Source organism: Panicum virgatum, chromosome 5N, assembly GCF_016808335.1.
Source record: "Panicum virgatum strain AP13 chromosome 5N, P.virgatum_v5, whole genome shotgun sequence".
Taxonomy (NCBI): Eukaryota; Viridiplantae; Streptophyta; class Magnoliopsida; order Poales; family Poaceae; genus Panicum; species Panicum virgatum.
Window position 1 is genome coordinate 57761155 of NC_053149.1, and position 7204 is coordinate 57768358.

At 51.8% G+C, this 7204-nt stretch overlaps 1 long non-coding RNA gene across 20 annotated transcripts; it reads right to left on the bottom strand.

The window, feature by feature from the left end:
• Window positions 1-2503: 2503 nt before the first annotated feature.
• On the bottom strand, window positions 2504-6923 carry LOC120674783. 20 transcript variants are annotated; one of them, XR_005675202.1, is made up of 9 exons: window positions 6037-6923; window positions 5890-5957; window positions 5190-5477; window positions 4452-4522; window positions 4284-4343; window positions 3797-4108; window positions 3581-3702; window positions 2878-3214; window positions 2504-2781 (listed from the first exon to the last, which is right to left on the bottom strand). It is a non-coding gene; the product is annotated as an uncharacterized LOC120674783 (long non-coding RNA). The 20 variants fall into 20 exon arrangements; XR_005675199.1 differs by having other exon boundaries at window positions 5190-5957; window positions 6037-6144; window positions 6211-6922; XR_005675201.1 differs by having other exon boundaries at window positions 5190-5957; window positions 6037-6091; window positions 6211-6921.
• Window positions 6924-7204: the final 281 nt, after the last annotated feature.

Here is a 7204-nt window from a genome sequence, read left to right on the forward strand (position 1 = left end):
CTCCAGCTCCGTTCTTAGCATGGCGCACGCGTCAGGTGCAAGCCGTGAGCGTGCTGCTAATCCGGCGGCCTCTCTCCCTTCTTCTTCCCTTCCCGCCCGTTCTTTTTTTCTGAAGCAATGGAGAATTGCGCCACCTCCACAATTTTCGGCAAGCAATAATAGGGTTGCTTTCCATTCCAGGAAGAAATAAAGAAAGAGACAGGGCGGCGCGAGGCTGCAGCCTGCAGCGGGCGAGGTGGCGAAGCCGCGGCGTGCCGGCGTACGTGGAGCGCGCGCGGGCGCGGAGCTGGCGAGGCCGGCGGGCAGGTGTCGCGCCACGCGGGCTCCGGCCGGGGCGTCTCGACGGACGCCGCGGGAGGGAGGGAAGGTCAGGTCGCCCACCCGCCCAGGCAGGCCGGTGGGGCCGTTGATTTATCTCCTTCCTGCCGTGCCGGACCGAGCTCGCGTGCTACTAGCGCGTAAACAAATCGGGGCGTCGCGTCGCGCCGCGCAACTGCGTAAACAAATGGGGGCGTCGCGTCGTGTCGCGCCGCGCGGCGCGGCGCCGCACTGGGGACCCGGGGGACTTTGGGGGCGGCGCCCGCGCGACCCGACCACGGGAGGCGCGGGGATCGCGTGGTGAAGTCGTGACTGAGCTCGTGGGGTTCGCGTGGGGGGGCCCGGCGCCTGAGAGGAGAAGAAGAAGCGCGAGCCTGGCGGCAACTGGCAACGGAAAACGGAAACGCGCCCTGGAATCCGCCGGCGAGCGAGCGAGCGTTACGGTGACAGGCCTACAGCTCACGACAGACAGGCGCGCGAGGACGTTTTGACGACGTCAGCACTTCAGCGAACCAGCTCTCCGTTACGGGCGCGTGACCGCTCCGGACGAGCAAGCAACCAGCCAGAAAAAAAAAAAATCTTCCGACGAACACTCGCTTCGCTACCGGCCTGGTGACGCGCGCAGCATCCCGCCGCAGCGCATGATGCCCTGCAGGCAGCAGGCTGCAGGAGAACAGGGATGTCTCCCGCCCGTCCACGCAACGAGTCGATCGGGCGCACGCCGAGCGTGTCGCCGCCATGCCCACGGCTGAGCAAGGCATCGCGGTTCGGGAAAGATACGCGGCCGAATCCGCCGGTGAGCCGGTCTCCGGCGCGGCCGATCGGATCCTCTATCTCCCATGACGTGTTGGCGGGGACGGGCAGGCCTCGCGAAACGGGAAAAAAGAGGGAGCTCCAAGCGCCCAACAACTAGCTACTCCCTCAGTCTAAAAAAGAATGTGAATCTCGTTTTCTAAGAAGTCAAACTATTTTAATTTTGACCAAATTTATTTAAAAAATTACTAACATTTGTATCTCTGAATAGATGTCGTATAAAAATATATTACATAATTAATTTAAAGATACTTATATTGTAACACAAATATTAATACTGTTTTGTATAAATTTGGTCAAATTTATAATTATTTGACTCTTCGGGAAGCGAGATTTACATTCTTTACGGGACGGAGCGAGTAGTTGCTTGTGGCGGCAGCAGAGGGGGAGGCTGGCGGAGCCGGAGCCGCTGGGGTGGGGTTGCCAGTTCAGGGCCTGTTTGGTAGGGCTCCGGCTCCTCCAAAAACAGCTCTGGCACTGGCTTCTCTGGTGGAGCTGGAGCCGTTTTGCAAAATGTTTGGCAAAACAGCTTCACTTGTTGGATTGAAATTATAAAATGTCTAAATTGTCCTTCTCTATATTTTTCTTCTTTTTATCTTTTCCTTTTTTTTCTCCTACTATTTCTTTTTCTCTCTCTTTTCTTTTTTCCTCCTCTCCTCTTATCCCATCGCCCACGCACCCTTTCCCCATCGCTTTCCTCACGCCGCCGCCTCCTCCGCAGCGGTCCGCCCCTCCTCCTCCCACCGGCCAGCGCCGCTACCTCCCGAGCTCCGCTCATGCCTCCTCCTCCGCGGCGGTCTCGCGCCTCCTCCTCCTCCTCCACGGCGGCCTCGTGCCTCCTCCACAGCAGCCCACCCCTCCTCCCACCGGCAAGCGCCGCCACCTTCCGAGCTCCGCCAGGGCCTCCTCCTCGCGCTGGTGACGCGCGCAGCATCCCGCCGCAGCGCATGATGCCCTGCAGGCAGCAGGCTGCAGGAGAACAGCGATGTCTCCCGCCCGTCCACGCAACGAGTCGGGCGCACGCCGAGCGTGTCGCCGCCATGCCCACGGCGGAACAAGGCATCGCGGTTCGGGAAAGATACGCGGCCGAATCCGCCGGCCTCCGGCGCGGCCGATCGGATCCTCCTCTCTCCATGACGTGTTGGCGGGGACGGGCAGGCCTCGCGAAACGGGAAAAAAAGAGGGAGCTCCAAGCGCCCAACAAGTCAACAACTAGCGAGCTGCTTGTGGCGGCAGCAGAGAGGAGGCTGGCGGAGCCGGAGCCGCTGGGGTTGCCAGTTCAGAGCTGATCCGTGTGACGTGGAGCAGCTTCCTCGTATGAAAGGAACTAGTGTATGAGGCGCGCCATTGGCGCGCGGCGAATAACACTGGATTGAAATCTTGCAAAAGAAAGGGATGCGGCGGATTCGGCGGTGGTTTTAATTGGAAGGGATAGACTTGTCCGTTACATAAATTTTGGAAACAACGCTAAGAACTGCCGAAATACACAGGAAATAGTCAATGGAAACGGCTGACAGGCGAGCGCACACAGCTGTAGAAACGATAAGCTATTTAGCCTGCATTGCGTTGCAGGGCATGGCTTCAAAAGCTGCAGCCTTCTTGTTGCCGAAGCCTGAGGAGGAGGCCTCTTTGCCGCGCATGAATCGGAATCTGCATCGATTAGGAAACAGGCACCAAAATTGAAATGAGCAGAATGTGTTAGCCACTTTCAGCGATCAAAAGTAAAAGAAGGCAAAGAGAACGAACCTGTGATGACAAGGACGACCATGCGGGCCTATTACCGCTGGTCTAGTTCTTGAGGGCACAACGTCTGATGTAGGAGCAGGCAGCCACCACATGGCGCTTAGCGAAGGGTGAGTTTGATTGCGCCGGCAAGGGTGAGCATAGCCGGAGGAAGGAGCTGGTACAGGACGTTGTTTGTGGCTAGTCTTCTGATGGAATTTGCATTGTTGGGCAGAGTGCATAGGAACGTAATGGTCCAGATCAGCGTGCCCGTTGTCAGGCAGAGCTTCGTGTTCTTGATGAGTGTAGGCACATAGCCACCATAGCGGGTATGCATGGGAGTGCAAGGCATGACAGACGACTGCATAAGAGAGCACACCAAATATCAGTTGCGAACAACAAACTGTTTTGAATTGGCTATTCAATTTGAAACCATCACCATATGGGCTAGCAACACCACCACCAAATGAAGGAACTTAGAGGGGTACAGGTAACAAAATCTGAAGATATTAGACCACTGAGATCCAGATGCAAGCAAATTTCACTCCATCGTGCTCAGCTTTGCAGGGTTAACTTTATATTATGAAAAAAAAGGAAACAATCATTTAGCACCTCTTTTACGGTCAGGGAAAAATGACTTCATTGGTCCACATTGCAAGGAATGTAAACCAAAAAATAACAAATTAAAATTGAGATAAGAACTATGGTTAAAACAGATGAAACTAACCTCAAAAAGTGGATCCCGACCCACAATTGGGGAAACCTCCTCTGCCTAATTCCGGATGACTTTAGCACAAGGATCGTAGTTCTTATACACACGGGGGCCAAAACTGGCGATCCTCCTCTTCCCTAAATATGAACAAAGGGATGAATCTTGTAAGAGGAAATCAAGAGCAATAAAAAGATAACAAACTGAATATTTTTACTTAAAAACTCCACACACGAGAATGCATATCAGATAAGAGTGATAGCCACCTGTTCTCTGTTCTTTACGACTTCAATGAAATCTGGATTGCGGCCGCGCAAAAGCGGGACACAAAGATAACAAAATAACAGTACTAATCAGCTAGTTCACTGGATTGGTGCGGTAGTTAATACAGCATGCATTGGAATATCATTTATTTAGTCCAGATCATCGACAGGGCAAACATAACTGCAAGATATGTGCAAGGTCATCATGGGGACAAGAAGGCTTCCATGGCAGAACATACATACAATCCACAAGACAAGAGAATTGTTCGGACATGTACACTGGCTAAACCCAAAAAAAAAAAAACGTTATGAAAGTAATCTGCATCACATGCCAACAAGCATCACCCGTGGCACCAAGGAAACAGGTCCCACTGAGCAATAATACATAAATCAATAGCGGGAGCAGCATAACCATTTTTGGGAAGAGCTGCCATCAGCTAGCGATCATTCTAACTTACCTATTCTGGTTGAATAATAAAGAGTAAAATCTGCTCCAACAGGGCGAAGAAGCCACTTTCCTGAACAAGGCACAATAGAATTTCATCAGATAGCAACAATAAGAAGCTCATCAGTCCATGCATATAAAATAGGTAAAGCTGCACATGAGCTCGTCAGAACGTACTTACAAATTACAATCTCCAATTTCAAAATTAGAAAATATGTAAACCTGCACATGAGCTTGGAGCATGTTCACCACCTGCCAAAAGAGACCACAAAATCATAAGAGGATAGCAAAATTGTCCAATCTAGGAAGCAAAGTCGCATCACCTCCAGATAGCAAAACACAATAGCACATCCATAGGATACAAGGCACTACATGGTATGTAGCATAAAAAAGTAGCTCCAAATCACACTAAACATAGAGATTTATCATGAATCTGCAAGAATAGGGGATTGTTTTCTGAATTATCCAAAGTAGATGATGGAACAGAGCATTATAAATACACTGCATATCAATTTGGGATAAAAAATTTGAGATGCTGGACAAGAACAGAATATACTAATGACGAGGCAAGAATCAATGCATACTGATTTTATCAATAAACAACTAAACTATTGACAGAAACTATGGTTCAATCAACCCTCAACAGACCTGACAAAAAAAAACCAACTGATTAACTTTATTACTCTAGTGCCTTAAGAACAAAAGTCAGATTGAAATCAGGCATAACATTACATGTTTACTTAGATCAAACAATTCATATTTACTTTTTTGCATAATAGTTTTAGAAAAACCTCCGCCCTTATGTTGTGAGCTCATTTTTCGAAACATAGATTCAGAGCAGCAACTGTATGAAATATAGTTGTGAGCTCATTTTTCGAGCATGTTTGAGAACTACTGAACAATGTTTTGTCTAGTTTACCTATTGATCGAGCCTATCATTATTGCTGCGCCTCCCAATTGCTTAGTTCAGCTTTCCAAAATTCTACACAAGAAAAATGACCTCATTGTTACTGTATTTTCTAGAGCCCTGCCAATAGATAAGAATCCGAAATAGAATTTATCTGCTTGGTGATGATCCACCCTGCCTGTAGAATCAGTCAAAGAGCGTTGGTGAACCAGGCTTTGCAAACCCCACCTACGGGAAGCCACCATCCATATATGTTTGCTCTTATCCATATAATAGGTAAAACCTGCTAGTATTAGTTCACTGAAAACGCAGTTGTTACCCTGCTTCATCTATCGTAAAAGGAAATACAGATCTGAGATTAAAGCATTGAGAAAATAAAAGGTCGGCGAAATGGAAGATGGGGAACCTCTGAAGAGATAAAAATTTGCCGAGGAAAATGTAACAACTTTGGCTCTGAAACACGAAGCAAGAATCTGGTTTTATTCGGTGATGATAGGATGTACTGTCTATGCTAGAGCAACCTATGAATGCATTGAATTATAGGGGAGAAATACACATTTGGCTGGCTTAGGGGAAGGGGGAGGGCTCGAGGTTTGGGGGACCTGGTAGTACGTGAAAATTACAGGTATCTGGTATGGAAAACTTTGCCCAGTTAAAAAATGTGTCAGTTAACTGCCCGGAGCCAAATTCAGAGACGGAATCTGGGGTATACCAAAATCAGAGCTGTAGATAATCCAAGCGGCATCCTGCTTGCTGCTATTTCCGCAGGTTCCAATGAAACTGAAAAGTTAAGAAATCAAATCTGCATTAACCGGGAACGAGGCAACAAAAAGGAAGGAAATTGCTTATGGGAAAATACCTGACCGCGTAGAACAAAGCAGATGAACAAGAACACGCAGGACCATATGAGCAGCCTGTTAGATCCAGCAGTCGATGTAGAATCTGGTAGTGGGAAAGAGCAACTTCCCTGCTTGGGAAGAGGGACAAAGTGAAGGAGACCCAGAAGGAGGTAAAGAAACGCGGAAGAACACACCAGTGCGGCTGAGATCTGCCGTCGTTGCAGAAGACGAAGAACGTTTGCCAGGAAGGCCTGTGGAGCACGAAGAAGGCCTCCCGGTCTGTGAAGCAGGAAGAAGGCCTCCCCGGCGCTTGCTCCCATCCGCGGCCAGCCATGCTCTCCTCCTCCGCCGTAGGAGAGGATGTTCGCGGTGACGTAGAAGGGTCGGTCGGAGACGACGGCGTCGTGGGTCTTGATCACCTCCCTCTGCAGGTCGACGAGGCCGGGGAGACGCCACCGCCCCCGCCGAGCTCGAGGGAGACGCTGCCGCCGTGGCGCGGAGAAGGCCGGTGTGCCGACGAGCGAGCACAGGCCGACTCCGACGGCGACATGTGCGACACGAAGCGCCGCATACCGCCTCCCCACGCCGAGCTCCACGGGTCTCCAACACCGCCGTAGCCCCACGCGGATCGGGCCGCCGCCGCCATGGGCCGAGATCGAAGCCGCCGGATCTGGCGCGCTGCGCAGGCGCCGCCGCCGAGCTCAGGGAGGGAGACCGCGGGGGGAGGGGGGGGGGGGTTGAGCGGCTCGTGGCCATGGCCTCCGCGCCAGCCGTCGGGCCGCCGCCGCCATGAGCCGACCTCGAGGCCGCCGGATCTGGCGTGCCGGCCAGGCGCCGCCGCCGGAGCTCAGGGAGAGAGAGACTGGGGAGGGGGGGCGCTCGTGGCCATGGCCTCCGCGCCGAACGTCTGTGGGGCGGGCGGCAAGTACGCGGTGAGGTAGAATCACAACCATCGGATGACGATCGAACGGGCACTTGATTTCGAGCCGACGTGGTAGAAAAGTTTGGGCGTTGGGGCCGGCCTGTTATGGGAAGCCCACATGGCTCTTGGCGAGGATGCCCGCGCTAGGGAAGCCCACCTCTTGCGAGCCCGTACCGGATTCCGATCGTGCTGATGCAATCGGTAGGAGCAAACAAAACCGAACCATGCTGTGATGACGGGTGATGGACAGGTTGCCTATTAGGAAA